Source organism: Silurus aristotelis (genome assembly GCF_946808225.1).
Source record: "Silurus aristotelis genome assembly, chromosome: 1".
In the NCBI taxonomy this organism is placed as follows: Eukaryota; Metazoa; Chordata; class Actinopteri; order Siluriformes; family Siluridae; genus Silurus; species Silurus aristotelis.
Window position 1 is genome coordinate 37347443 of NC_139574.1, and position 16101 is coordinate 37363543.

Genomic DNA, 16101 nt, shown 5'->3' on the forward strand with positions numbered 1-16101 from the left:
ATAAAAGAATTAGACATCTTTAAATTTCAATATGCAATATTATCTTTTGGTAATGCCGTATAAAAATCTCACATAATCCTTCCTTTTTCCCCACAACTGCCCTTTGACTTTCATTGTAATAGAGTCATGAGTAAAGTTTTCTGCTCGTCTCAATAAACTAGGAGGCATGTTAGCTTTTGGTTGTAGTTATTGCACATGGACTACAAATACTGTAGATATAAACTGAGGTGCCAACACTGGAGTATTTCTTTAAATAACTATATATGAAGATAGAAATGCTGTCGTTCACTTAGGTGAATGTGTGAAACCTGCATTTACACTACAAATTCACAGTAATCCTGGTGTTTTATTATTAAATGGGTGTGTTTGTGTGTTAGGATAATCCAGAGCTCACTTTCCAGCAGTCTGACTTTGACCTTGAGCCAGTCTCAACCACAGTCGAGATTTCCAGTGTGTCGCTTGTGATTGTGGAGCATCTGGCTTCAGCAGAAACACCAGCAGATGAGATCGAAGCGCAGGAAGCCGAGCCGCCGAAGAACGAACCCGAGCCCAGCTCTGAGGATCTAAGCAACGATGGGGTCCTTTCACCTGTCGAAGACCCCAACAACAACACCATGCACAGTGAGACCTACTTCTTCTGACCAGCACACTTCATCATGTTTTTCACTACTTTTCATGTCTGCTTTTGCTTGTTCCTTCCTCAGAGCCAGAGATGGAGAATAAGAGGATACAATATAGTAGAAACTTTCTTTTGAGCATCCAGTTCATGCCTGATTGTATGCAGAAGCCAGAGGGGCTTCCATTCATACCTGATGTGGTGCTACACAAGGTCACAAAATGTTAAATCTTTTGGAAATCTTCTTATACCCAAGGCCCATCAGATGTGATGAAATAATCTCCTCTCTCAGCTTTTGTGGAAGCTCCCTTTGTCTTTCCCATTATTGCAACTCACCTTGAACACCTTCATGGTCGGGGTTTATATATGCATCACAGCTGAAGCAAATGAAGGATCGTTATAGAGTTCCGAAAGGCTTAATGATGTTTCAGCTCTACTTCAGGCCATAAAAACTGTCAGAAAGCTTTAAAAACAACATTATATAGGGGTTGAATAATTGTGACATGGCGATCTTAACCAAATATACTGTTACACACAAATACTACATCATACATTTTCTGTGTTGGTGTATCACTAAACTCATTAAGAAGCCATCAAAAGCAGATTCCTGCACTTTGAAAAGATTTTTATTTATAAATCCTTAAAACTCTTCACGGGTTGAATATTTCTGATTGCAAATGTATATATGCACATTTCCTCTTCAATGCCACAGACTTAGAACATCTATCTGTACTTCTTAACGATGTCCACACATCTCTGCACTGCTATAGCCTTTATATTTATTCACATGCTGTACATATGCTACATATTTATCTTCACTATTTGCACAATTGCCACTTTTTGCAATTCTGGTAGATGCCAAACTGCATTTCGTTGCTGTGTGCCTGTACTATGCAATGACAATAAAGTTCGTTCAACCAACCGTTCAACCAACCAACCAAGGTAGTTGCATCGTACTACCATAACCGCATGGTAGTTGTACATTGCACCACTTTTCAAGCTACTATCTCTTATTATATGTTACGTTAATTACATAAACAACAACAGATTCATGTATCTTAAAAACAAAATTCTCATACGTGCATTACATTTACATTGATGTGTTTTTTTGTGAGCTCATCAGTGCAGTATATTGCATCACTTTCATGCTGTCGTCTATTATGATGTACAATATTAAAAACAACAGCATTCATAGATCTTTAAAAAAATGTTGTACATGCATTACGTTACTGTGTTTGTTTGTTTGTTTTACACAAGGCTTTAGAGGACGACGAGTGGATAGACTGCAGCGGTAGAGGATGATGAGTGGACGTCTCGTCTGCGGTGGTAGAGGACGATGAGTGGACGTCTCATCTGCGGTGGTAGAGGACGATGAGTGGACGTCTCGTCGGCGGTGGTAGAGGACGATGAGTGGACGTCTCGTCTGCGGCGGTTTGGCAGCACTGGGGTTTGGCTCTAAAGCTGGAAACACACCTGCTCCCCGTCAGGTAATCATCTCTTTCATGTCACATCACTGTGGACCTGCACAACTATATTTGTGACCACACTTGTGTGCTTTAAATGTCCTCTGCTGTGGGATGCGGAAATAATTGTTGCAATATTTATTTTTATTTACAAAATCTCAATAAAGTGATGTTTATGTAACAAATCCACTGGAAGAAAGACAGACAGGCAAAAGTTCACCAAGCGGAGCTTCTTTATTTTCTTTCGTTTTCACCCTGGCGTTTTCCTTTCCAGTGCTCACACCAGGGTTCACCCACACACTCGCGGTTCGGGACGCCTTTCCTTCTTGACGTTCGCCGATGGTCCCTCCCTCATGCTTTCTCTTTTTAGCGCCCGCCAGAGTTTCCTCACGCACCGGCACAACTTTTTTTGTGTCCACCCGAGTTCACTTTCCGGCCGACGCGTCTTCCACCGGCGCCCGTCTGCACTTATTTCCCGTTCTTGGTGTCTCTCTCTGTTGGAGGTTCTCGTGTCTCTTTTTTTTGGCGTCACCAGACTGAAACAGAGCACTGATTAGTCTCATCAGCTGCACGTGTTTTTTACCGCTCGTTCCGTCCGGCTTTGCCTCCACTCGCTGGTACAGTTTACATCCCCAATCATATATAACAATATCTGCTTCATCTATTCCCATTTCTCATCCAGTGATCAAATAGTGGAAGCACTGAGATCATTGTAAAAGACTTTGGGTTTTGCTTAAGTGTGTTAAATTGTGTTATATTTATAGATCTTCATTTCACTTCACTTCTGCCCTCAGACTCTCACTAGTGTACAGAGATGATTGTGGATTAAACATATTAATGTGTGAATGTTAAATTTTCAATGTTTCTTCATATTTAGACCTGTAAAAAATACCAAGACTAAAAGATAAATAAAACCTGTGTTTTATTGTTCTTTTACCAGGTCGTAAGTGTTCCACCTGCTTTACTTCACTCCTACTGCTGTAGCACCCTCTACCTCCACCCCCACCATTATACAGCCTGCACTTTTATGTAATTTAAAAAGACCTTTATATGTCATTATCATCATTATTATGTTTAAGTTTATAATATACAATATGTCTTTACAGCCTGGTAGTCAAAGTCCATCTCCTGCATCCAGATCTTCATCTGCATCCAGTCCTGCTGTTTCTTCCAGTTCCGCTCCTTAAATCATTTCTTGCTGGTGTTTTGAGCAACTCATTTTACTGTTTATTTTTGTGGATTTACTACTAATATAATCCATAGTTATTTATGATTAGGTTGTTGTTTTAATCCCAATCAGGGACTTTTTTTTTTAATCATTGTATTTGATTATATCTATTGTTAAATAACCTTTATTAATGTATACATCGTTTTGTCATATTTGTATTTTTGTGTGTTTGCATCTATTATAATTTATAATTTGATATTTTGTAGCATTTTCAGTAATTTAAAATAAAATGTTTTATCGTTCATAAAACAGTGACTCATGAATTATTCTGTGAACCTGCTGAACCCATTATCATTATTATTATTATTATTATTATTATTATTATTATTATTATTATTATTATTATCAATATTATTATTATTATTAAGTAGAATATAAATAAACAAATACAAAACATGTCCCCTATAATGAACTTTTGTTAAATGTTAAAGGTTAAATAAGTACATTAAGAAAATAAATATACATACATTTTATGCCCCTTTATTGGAAAAAGTAGTCAAATCATATAGATATTAATTAATATTAGTGACAAGTGATGTATTTCATTTACATCATCAGTAGTTTTGTGTATTATTGGGGGATTTCAGGGGTGTCTGAGGTGGGATTCGAACCGGCGTCGTTCACATCAGAGATTCTCCCTGGGGAGCAGCGAAAAAGGCAGTTTGCTTTCAAATATATACATCAATCTGCCAAAAACCATAACAAAATGTCCATCATCTTTCCAGTTTCTTTCTTTTTCTTTCATCTTTTTCTTTTATCTTTCTCTTTCCCTTCTTTTCCCCTCTTCCCACCCTTTAACAGACTATTGATCCCCAGCTTCACACAGCTCACATTCTTAACTCTGTCTCACACTGCCCTCTAGCGGCACTATCAGGACGTGCTTTATGCTCCATTCTGTACTAATGTGACTTCTGTTTGTGTTTTTATGCAGTGATTCTCAATCTTTTTCTGCCATTTACCACTTAAGAGGGGTGGTTTTTTTTAAACCCACCTGTCCTACGTCACCTCAAAAAAGGATAATGAAAATCTTCATATTGAAAAATGAATAATTTATTGAACTAGCCAATTCTGAATGAACATCAACTAGCATCAAAAACAAAAATAGAGAAAATAAAGGTGTGTAGCGGGGGTAAAAGCATCCGCGAGCATAAGGCAATATGAACACAGGAACATGCAATAAAGGACCCGGAGTGTGGGTGAATGTGGGGTTTATATCGGCGGTGTGATGAGTGAGTGAATATGCCTCAGGTGTTCTCAATGAAGCCCGATGCGAGGAGCTCCATGTGGGCGGGGCACATGAGAGAAGGAGCAGGGCATTCCCTGAAGCACCAAAGGGGGCGTGGCAGGGGGATTCCTGACAATTTAGTAGAAGACTCGAAAAGTAAAAAGTAATTATTTAGCGACATTAGCATGGGTAACTAGCCGGCTAGCTAAGATTAGCTTTTATAGTTTAGCTTTTTATATTAATCCATCATATGTATTTAATAATTAGTATAGAATATAATAGATACAATGAAGTAGCTTAATTTAACCTATTTAGCCCATATTTTAATCAAACTCATGTAACCTGTTTACTCCAAGTATAATTAACATAATATACTAATAAATAGAGTAGAATAGGGTCAGACTGGGACTACAATTTTAATAATCCTTGCAGCTGTGGCATGTTTTATCTGTTGTGGAATTCCCTGCCGTGTGCGTACATCGAAGCATGGGCTGAGGGGTATCGCTTCAACTTTGTCACCTTTAGAGCTCCCTGCGATGCTTGTTTTTTCCTTGTTCTTCTAAAGCATTGCCTGTGGTGCCTGGAGCAGCCCACCTGTCCTTTAGGTAAACGGTGCCATCATTTACCCCGTAAATGGTTCAGGTTTCCTCCAGAAAAGGACGAATTTGTTTGGGAAACTGATGCGGACCGGTTCAGACCGGTGATCAACATTCTGCACCACGCTGACATGTTCTCCCCAGAGGGAATGTGGCTAGATTCCATCCAGAGCTCTGTCTATGATCTTCCTGTTGGACTTCAGCTGATCACCCGTATCTTTCATGTGCGTAGGGCTATTACCCTTGTCCAATTTTTTGGAGTTCCTGCCTGCTCGCTGGTTGCTGGTAGCACTCACAGTTTTCTGTTTACGGACTTCGTCATGCAAAGCACCTTTGTAACGTACTACACCATCACCTTCTGGGGCTATGTTCTATGGACAACTGAACCAGCAAAACATTGTGATTGGAATTGTTGTCCTATCCTTTGTCGCAAATGTCACACAATTGGAACAGACTCAATAGTATTCTCATCGAGACGTCACGGTGGTGATTTGAGGTTTCACGATGCGGTGTGGTCTTCACTGCAGTCTCACAGTTCTATATCTGCTCCCCTGCCGCACTGGATCAGACGACTATCGCCCATTCCAGTAAAAAAAAGAAAAAGAAAAAAAAAAAGTGAGTCTGGACATCAAGGACAGGAACTGAAAGCTAAACCTCTCCATGTCCAATAATAATTAATAAAATCAATAAAAATCTAAAATATTAAATCACTTGTTTATTGAAGTGTTGTACATCATTTGAATCCTGATTCTAAATCAGTGTTTCTTAACTGGAGGATGCTTTTAAGCAAAATAATTAAAATCCACATGATAAACTTTTGGAAAAATGTGACAAAAGTAAAATTGCACAATTATTAAAAGATGAAGTTAAACCATGATTTTTGTCTTCCTTTCAAACTCCGTATGACTCCCTCATGGATTCTTGCATCTTGTTGATATCCCTCTTGTGGGGCAGGGGGCTGTGGCTCGGGGTCATAATGCTGAGGGGGAGGGAGGTCAGGAGGGAGAGGGAAACTGGTCCTCAGTGCCACATTGAGCTAAACACCACACACCCTGATAATCTTGTACACTTTTTTCCAGGTGGTATAGAAATCTGCCAGCTGAGACATCCAGAGCTCCACATCTGCATTTCAGGAGGTGAGGAGCATCTGAGGGGTGATGCCTCTGTCACCTGTCATATAATAGACTACATCAGGACAATGTTTACAATTTCTACATGTTGTTAAACTCAACAAGAAGCCAGTCATCACGTCCTGCAGCTGCCTGTAGTCTGTTCCCTACACTGCTATGTGTCAGGATAAAGGAATCATGTGCTGAAGCAGGTCAGTGTGTCACAGTGTAGGGAAACCTGATGTATCGACTACCCACCTTAATAATAACATCCAAAATAACAGGCATTATGGCACTCAGGGGCAGATACCAGTCCTATAGCATGAGATTTAATAGAATTATATTATATCCAATGAAGATCTTTGTGAAAAGTTAATTATAGATAAACATGTATAAAAAGTCTTTCCCTATCTGCCATTTCCCACTAAAACAACCTGTCATTAACCCCAGAGTGGTGAGGACCTGTATTTGGACAGGGATGCCATGGTTCCGGTGTGTTGCCCCTTGTAGTACTGGACCTAATTCAGCACATAGATCCAGGAGCACAGCTGTAGGAATCTAAATCATCTTATTATCCAATCATCATCATGGGCCAAGAAATCATCATGGTCCCTGGAGACTCTTTTTCTCCTTAATCTTCCATTGGCGTAATCCTCTAGCAATGCCATCATGCAGCATTACACACGAGAGTCACCACAGCATTTATGTTTTATTCCAGCTCATTATGGAAAGATAAAATAAACTAATATTTTGTCCTGTGCCATGAACATAAAAGCAATAATAGCTACTGAAAATCTCATGCTTCCCTCTGTAGCGGGTATTTAAATCCCCCACAAAGTGTGCATGTTAATTGGCTGTATGGTGCATTTAAGAGCATTTTAGGTGAATTTATGAACCACATCTGGCTGAAAAAGACATGTGTCCAAATACTTTTGACAGCTGAAAAGCAGCAGCCTCGGATCAGTCGCGTTTCCACTGGAATTTAACTCTGAAATATTACTATTGATATGAAATTATATGAAATTATTTTTATTTATTATATGAAAAATTTCATAATTGTCAGGAATCCCCCTGCCACGCCCCCTTCAGAGGCTGTCTTTCCCTGTGATTCCCTGACGCATCGCGCTCCTGCTCTCGTGCGTGCTCCGCCCGCATGCAGCTGCTCGCAATCGGGCTTCACGAGGAGCAGCTGAGGCTCATCTCCGGGTCCGATCACACCACCCATATAAACCCCACGCTCACCTTCACAGATGATCGGTTATTACATGTACGTGTGTGTAATCTCGTGTCTGTCTGTGCGTGTAATCTCGTGTCTGTCTGTGCAGGTTCCCGGCGGCTCGCTGCTCCGCGTATGCTTCCCCCGCTACGCTCCTTCTCCTTCCGGATTCCCTGTTCCCCGGCGGTGTGTGCGTTTCTCGGCACGCCTCGGACTGCTGACGTTTCTCCGTCTCTGCCTCCGCGCCGCACCCCGCTCCGTGGATATTATTTGTATTATTGTTTGTGTTACGGACTGCCATTTGCCGGTTTATCCCGCTCTGCGGGTGCTTTATGTTGGCTCTGCCTTTTTGTATAAATAAAACGCCGGCTTATATTTCTGCCTCCGCCTCCATCTACGCCGCGTGACAATAATATATATTTGATTTTATTTGTTTGGACTTTTCCTTCCTCAGCATCGCTTGGATTTTACTCCTGTAGCTCTGAGAGACGCCGTGTTCCAGGTGGAGGATGAAGACCCTCTGCCGGGATGAAGTGAACTGTACGACCCCGGGAAAGGTCGAGCTTTATGGATTTTACTCCCTTTTAAAACACAGAGTTTATCATTTATTTTAATTATAATTATTATTAACCATCGGTACCAGAGTGAAGAGGGGAAAAGCGATGTTCCTCATTTTCTGTTTACTCCTGATCATTAGCATAAAGATCACAGACTTGCAGGAAAAAGTGGATACATTTGTCTAAAACAAATAAAGAATGATGATAGAGTACTAATATTTCCATAAATGTTGCAGTGAGCAGAAATGGACCTTTCGGCTAATGGTGTAGGAGACATCATTAGCCTCATGCTAGCCGGGTTTGCTAACGCTGCTTTTGTGTTTGTTAGTTTATTAGAAACGTCTACTTTTTGACTAAAATATGAATAAAACTATATTTAAGTTAATAAGATAACATAAGTTACATTAGTACATAAGTTTACTTATAGTTCACTAAAAATCTGATATTTAGACTGAGGAAGAAAACTACCAAAGCTAAGAATAGTTAGCTGGCTAGTTAGCCTACACTCAAAAAAATGAATTCTGCTGCATGTTAAATTTGCTTAAATGTAACATACATTCTGTACAATATAATTGTATGTTTACTAAATAAACGCAAATAAATCATGTAGGATTTTCTATAAGGTCAACTACTTAGCCTTTATTAGATTCACTCATGTCAAAATAACGTAACACAATCAAACTCTCACACTCTTCCGGGAACTTCATTGCTGATATCGCTTTAAGCGATTTAAGCAACGCCTGGCTTCGGGATTTCACCTGTTTTTCGTGCTCTTGTGAAAAGGTAAGAGCAAATCTTTTTATACACTTTTAAAATTAATTAAAATGTAAACTAAATCACTTTTAACTAAACGTGTTAGTCTTTTTTGTTGATAATACACCAATTACAACAATACAACAACAATTTTTCGTTGTCAAACGTTCATTCAGGTTAAGAAAAAGCGAGCTAATTACTGTACTGTTCACGATTAGCATGGTGGACTTTACTGCAGGTAATGGCATGTGCAGTTCAATTTTATAACCCAATGCGTTTACTCGTTAAACAAATACACTAATTTAATCAACCATCCCTGTTCAATTTTCACATATTTGTTTAAGTTTTACAGGAATTTATATAAGTAAACATACAGAAAGATTAGAATTTTGGTAAAAGAAACACACAGTGGCTGAACTATATACAAAATCTAATAAGTTAAGGAGAAATAGAATAGCTCACTAAATACCTTGTCAATTTGTTAGTGCATACTAGTTATGTTGGTTATGTTAGTGTAGTACTGGGCTGTGCATTAGTGCAGTTGAGTTGGTACATTGTAAATAAACACCAGATGAGATCAAGTTCAGTACCATCAGAGTTCATGTCTAACAGCTGGTAGGAGTGTGTAAACTTCCATATTAAAATTATATTGGTTGTATAAATGCAACAATAAAAGAAAAATATAATAATGTATTATTACTAATAATATTTATAATAGTCATGTTGATAATAATAATTTTAATCACTGATATTAATTCACCTGTCTCTGTTTATCACAGCAATTACTGCCATAGTGTTCTGATCGTCTGTCCAGCTGCAAGTGTGCCTTTACCCTGCACTCTGAAGTCCATCTGCATCAGTCATTACAGGTTATAGGCATCATTTACTAAATTTAGATTTATAATTGAAATGTTTCTTTTATTTGATTTTTGACTGTACTAATGTCTGTATAAGAGATTTAAGTAGGGGGACAGTAGGAAGAAATATTCATCAGGATCAGGATGTGGAAGTGTAAGGCATGTAGTGTAACTTTATCTAGTAGATATGAGCTACTTAAACATATTAGATTAGAGCACTGTCACTGGCAATGCTACCCTTGCCTACACAATTGTCTGTGTTCCTTTAAGATGTGGAATGCTTTGCACATTCATTTGAGTAGAGTCCATCCCAAAAAAAAAACCCTCGGGAGTTACTGGAACTGTCAACATTGAGTTGCCATTTGTGTGCTTGTTGTGATCTTCATACAGAGAGAGATTATTTTATTCACATTGGCAGTCATCTAAAGAATAATGAAACTATTACATGTATGTTTAGGGGTTGCTTTTTTCAAACAGACATATATGGAACATTTCACTCTCACAAAAACAGAAAACACAACCCACATACATTAAACGATTTCAAGCCAGGAGTAGTTACAACCACTCAAGTTTCACAAGACTTACCTGATTTGGAGGATTTAAATGATCAAGATGACAATGTTGTTGAATCAGACAGTGGACGTTCAAGTATTTATTTGAATGGACCTATACACTTGTCTAAAAAAATTTGCTGATGGTCACACTTCAGCAGTTGTAATTGTGCATTCACTTAATGGGTTATGTATTAACATTTTTATTCATAGGTGTGTGCAGAATTCAAAAGGATTACTACAGTCCATTTGCAGTCTAAGTTTTTCTCCCAGCTGGATGTTCACTCTGCAAATCTAATCAAGGCATATAGTAAGAAGGGGGGATTTATAGGAAGGAGACTCAAGAGCATCATGACACCCATGACCCAGGTATTGAGTTTTAAAAATAAGACACATGCTCACAGAAATGTATTTTTTGCTTTGATTAGGGAGATGATATGATGACATTCTTACTTACTGACATTGCTCTATATGGGATTAGGAGAAAAGCCACACATCATGTGTGAGTTGCCATGATCAAAGTTTAGAAGCAGCTCTAAATGTGACCTTCACAAAATCTCTTGATTTAGAGATAAACTACATATGCTGTCTGTGTCTCAAGTCAAGTCATACTTGCACAAGCCAGCTTGTGCTATAAAGTCTTAACATCTAGCACAAGCTGGATCTTAATGTTTCATTTACTAGTGTAAAAGATATTGAATCTTAGGTCTTGTGGACTCTCTAAATCTATTAAACATATTTGGGTTCATTTAATTGTTGTCCATAACATTTAAGAAGAAATAATGAATGAGAATATTTTAAAAGGGGGTCCAAAAAACTTTTACAAAAAAACTTTTTACAAAACATGTATGTCCAAACATATTGTGAAATCTTAATTTAATTTTTATGGGAAAGAAACAAGCGGCATGGTTCTTTTTCCAGAAATTGTTTCCTTGATTGCCATATTTCTTCCTGTTATATATAACAGGCCATATTTCTTCCTGTTATATTATAACTAGTTATATAATTTCATTTTGCACTTCCATGTAGAAATTCACGTGTTTATTCTCTAATTTGCAGAACAATAGCAATGATATTGGACGTAAATGCATCCTAAAGGGACTTTGTGTGTACTTGAATGAAGATCCGGAGAAGCTGGTGAAGGAATACATGGTATGTTGTTATACCTTTAGCTTCAGTAAGAGAATAGTCTCTGTGATAAGTCAAGGGTGTTCCTTCTGGTTCACATCAGTTTAAAATATGTATAAGAGAGGCATTTCAAAGATCTGGTTATATTTTGTTATAATTTAACTGTTAGCTGTTGTACATTAATATGTTTATAACATGTTATGAAAAGAGATTTAATTAAGGGATGAGGTGGGATGTAATTAACATCAGGGTTTAAAAAAACTGATTATAATTTTTTTTTATAGGCAGATGATGTAAGCAGAGACACAGCCATGAGAGAGACCGTCTTTGGCATCTATGTTGTTCGACATGAAGGTGATGAGCTTACTGATCCCCCAGAGGATGTGGGAGTCATTCTAGAGGGGGTGACTGTACTCTGTGAACTGGGGAATGTACCTTTTGCATTGGCCATATTGCTTGCCTTAGTATATTCTTTAAATCTATGCTACCCTCCAGAACACAAATATATGTTTGAAGCTTTGCAAAAAATAATCTTAGAGCTGAATGGGAACAGGCTTTCTGCAAAAATACAGGCTCTTAAAACAATTCTGTTGCGTTGAAGATTGTCCACTTCAAGTAAAGTAAATATTATTTAATCATTCCTTTGTTAAAGGTTAAAGTTCACTGACATTTCATGAGACAGGTCTTATTATTGGAGGTGGGTGCTATAAAACATTTAAAAAAAATTAAATTAAAAATTATTTTTTTTTAAATGCATTATTTCTTTTTTCAGATTTTATAATTTTTAGTGGTTTGTTTTAAATCAATTTTAAGGTTAAACAATAGCATGTAGTATAATACCATGTCATCCATATAGTAATAAAAATAAAACGTTTTTTTTTTTTGTTTTTTTTGTTTTTTTTTAAATGTACTATGTTTCATGTTTTCAAGAAATTTGTAATGTAAAAATGTTACAAAACCAACAACTTTGTGCAAAGAATGGTGTGCACTTATGTGACTCATTGCCCTTTGTTAATTAACCTTGATGACCAGTGGTTATGTGTTCATATTTCTACACTTAACACCAAGTAGACTTTGTGCATCAAGCTTTTAATGTAAATTCAAATGTAATACTTTACTAAGAATGTACTTAAATCAATTATTGAAAGTATTTCCATGTGATTTAATGGCTCTCTTTCAGCATTACCTAATTTTGTTTGGCCAACTTGTTTAACTGTAGTTTTAATTACTTAATACAATTGAGTTAGATCATCACCAATAAATTAAATATAACTAAACATGAATAAAAAAGTTGAATCAACACCAATAAATTGTGTTAACCCAGCTAAAGCAAATAAAGTTGGAAGGAATCTTTGCAAATAAGTATAATGGAGACTAAAAAATTAAGTTGAACCAACTTAAGTATTACAAGTTGGCTGAAAATGATTGCTTTGTGTTTAAAATAAGAAATTTAATCATGTGGAAATACTTTCCATGATTTTTTTTAAAGTTAATCCAAAGTCTATTTTTTCTGAGTGTAGCTAATGTTGCAAAATAATTGTATTTCGCTTTTCATGTCCTTTGCCGCCTCTCCTTGAACTGCCACCTTAACGTGGTGGAGGGGTTTGAGTACTCGAATGACCCTAGGAGCTATGTTGTCCGGGGCTATATGCCCCTGGTAGGGTCTCCCAAGGCAAACAGGTCCTGGGCGACGGGTCAGACTAAGAGCGGTTCAAAACCCCTTATGAGAGATACTACATCAGGGACCGTGACGTCGCCCGGTATGGCGCAGCCGGGGCCCCACCCTGGAGCCAGGCCCGGGGTTGGGGCTCGTATGCGAGCGCCTGGTGGCCGGGCCTTCCCCCACAGGGTCCGGCCGGGCTCAGCCCGAAGGAGCGACGTGGGGCCGCCTTCCAGTGGGCTCACCACCTGCAGGAGGGACCGTAAGGGGCCGGTGCTAAGAGGATCGGGCAGCAGTCGAAGGTGGAGGCCTCGACAACCCGATCCCTGGACACGGAAGCTAGCTCTAGGGACGTGGAATGTCACCTCGCTGGCGGGGAAGGAGCCTGAGATTGTGCGTGAGGTTGAGAGGTTCCGACTAGAGATAGTCGGGATCACCTCTACGCACGGCCTGGGCTCTGGAACCACACTCCTCGAGAGAGGATGGACTCTTTACAACTCTGGAGCTGCCCATGGTGAAAGGCGTCGGGCTGGTGTGGGTTTGCTTATAGCCCCCCAGCTCAGCCGCCATGTGTTGGAGTTTACCCCGGTGAACGAGAGGGTCGTTTCCCTGCGCCTACGGGTCGGGGATAGGTCTCTCACTGTCGTGTGTGCCTACGGGCCAAACGGCAGTATAGAGTACCCGGCCTTCTTGGGGTCTCTGGGAGGGGTGCTGGACAGTGCTCCGACTGGGGACTCCGTCGTTCTACTAGGAGACTTCAATGCACACGTGGGCAGCGACAGTGACACCTGGAGGGGCGTGATTGGGAGGAACGGCCCCCCTGATCTGAACCCGAGCGGTGTTCAGTTATTGGACTTCTGTGCTAGTTACAGTTTGTCCATAACGAACACCATGTTCAAGCATAAGGGTGTCCATCAGTACACGTGGCACCAGGACACCCTAGGCCGCGGGTCGATGATCGACTTTGTGGTCGTTTCATCTGACCTGCGGCCGTATGTCTTGGACACTCGGGTAAAGAGAGGGGCGGAGCTGTCAACTGATCACCACCTGGTGGTGAGTTGGATCCGATGGCGGGGGAGGAAGCTGGACAGACTCGGCAGACCCAAGCGTACTGTGAGGGTCTGCTGGGAACGTTTGGCCGAGCCTCCTGTCAGCGAGATCTTCAACTCCCACCTCCGGCGGAGCTTTGACCAGATCCCGAGGGAGGCCGGAGATATTGAGTCCGAGTGGACCATGTTCTCCACCTCCATTGTCGAATCGGCCGCTCGGAGCTGTGGCAGTAAGGTCTCCGGTGCCTGTCGAGGCGGCAATCCCCGAACCCGGTGGTGGAAACCGGAAGTAAGGGATGCCGTCAAGCTGAAGAAGGAGTCCTACCTGGCCTGGTTGGCTTGTGGGACTCCTGAGGCAGCTGACGGGTACCGGCAGGCCAAGCGAACTGCAGCCCGGGTGGTTATCGAGGCAAAAACTCGGGCCTGGGAGGAGCTCGGTGAGGCCATGGAGAAGGACTATCGGCTGGCCTCGAAGAGATTCTGGCAAACCGTCCGGCGCCTCAGGAGGGGAAAGCAGTGCCCCACCAATGCTGTTTACAGTAGAGGTGGGGAGCTGTTGACCTCAACTGGGGATGTCGTTGGACGGTGGAAGGAATACTTCGAGGATCTCCTCAATCCCGCCGTCACATCTTCCATTGAGGAAGCAGAGGCTGAGGGCTCAGAGGCGGACTCGTCCATCACCCAAGCTGAAGTCACCGAGGTAGTAAAGAAACTCCTCGGTGGCAGGGCACCGGGGGTGGATGAGATCCGCCCTGAGTACCTCAAGTCTCTGGATGTTGTGGGGCTGTCTTGGCTGACACGCCTCTGCAGCATCGCGTGGCGGTCGGGGACAGTGCCTCTGGAATGGCAGACCGGGGTGGTGGTCCCTCTTTTTAAGAAGGGGGACCGGAGGGTGTGTTCCAACTATAGGGGGATCACACTTCTCAGCCTACCTGGGAAAGTCTATGCCAGGGTACTGGAGAGGAGAATACGGCCGATAGTAGAACCTCGGATTCAGGAGGAACAATGTGGTTTTCGTCCAGGCCGTGGAACACTGGACCAGCTCTATACCCTCTACAGGGTGCTGGAGGGTTCATGGGAGTTTGCCCAACCAGTCCACATGTGCTTTGTGGATTTGGAAAAGGCATTCGACTGTGTCCCTCGCGGCGGCCTGTGGAGGGTGCTCCGGGAGTATGGGGTCGGGGGCCCTTTACTAAGGGCTGTCCGGTCCCTGTATGACCGAAGCAGGAGCTTGGTTCGCATTGCCGGCAGTAAGTCAGACTTGTTCCCGGTGCATGTTGGACTCCGGCAGGGCTGCCCTTTGTCACCGGTTCTGTTCATAATTTTTATGGACAGAATTTCTAGGCGCAGCCAGGGGTCGGAGGGTGTCCGGTTTGGTGACGACACGATTTCGTCTTTGCTCTTTGCAGATGATGTTGTCGTGTTGGCTTCATCAGACCAGGACCTTCAGCATGCACTGGGACGGTTTGCAGCCGAGTGTGAAGCGGCTGGGATGAGAATCAGCACCTCCAAATCCGAGGCCATGGTCCTCAGTCGGAAAAGGGTGGCTTGCCCACTTCAGGTTGGTGGGGAGTTCCTGCCGCAAGTGGAGGAGTTTAAGTATCTTGGGGTTTTGTTCACGAGTGAGGGAAGGGTGGAACGGGAGATTGACAGACGGATCGGTGCAGCTTCTGCAGTAATGCGGTCGATGTACCGGTCTGTCGTGGTGAAGAAGGAGCTGAGCCGCAAGGCGAAACTTTCGATTTACCGGTCAATCTACGTTCCTACTCTCACCTATGGTCATGAGCTCTGGGTCATGACCGAAAGGACAAGATCCCGGATACAGGCGGCCGAAATGTGCTTCCTCCGCAGGGTGGCTGGGCGATCCCTTAGAGATAGGGTGAGAAGCTTAGTCACTCGGGAGGAGCTCGGAGTAGATCCGCTGCTCCTCCACATCGAGAGGGGTCAGCTGAGGTGGCTCGGGCATCTGTTCCGGATGCCTCCTGGACGCCTTCCTGGGAAGGTGTTCCGGGCGCGTCCCACTGGGAGGAGACCCCGGGGAAGACCTAGGACACGCTGGAGAGACTATGTCTCCCGGCTGGCCTGGGAACGCC

At 41.7% G+C, this 16101-nt stretch overlaps 1 protein-coding gene and 2 long non-coding RNA genes across 5 annotated transcripts in view; 2 read left to right on the top strand and 1 right to left on the bottom strand.

The window, feature by feature from the left end:
- Window positions 1-16101, top strand: part of LOC310724284 (uncharacterized protein) — a 699798-nt gene that overhangs the window by 164061 nt on the left and 519636 nt on the right. The window lies entirely within an intron of this gene.
- The window catches only part of LOC310725561, a 174882-nt gene that overhangs the window by 2665 nt on the left and 156116 nt on the right, over window positions 1-16101 (bottom strand). The gene's annotated exons all lie outside the window — the stretch shown is intronic.
- Window positions 10397-11995, top strand: LOC310723966. Its single transcript, XR_014532870.1, has 3 exons — window positions 10397-10540; window positions 11231-11323; window positions 11584-11995. It is a non-coding gene; the product is annotated as an uncharacterized lncRNA (long non-coding RNA).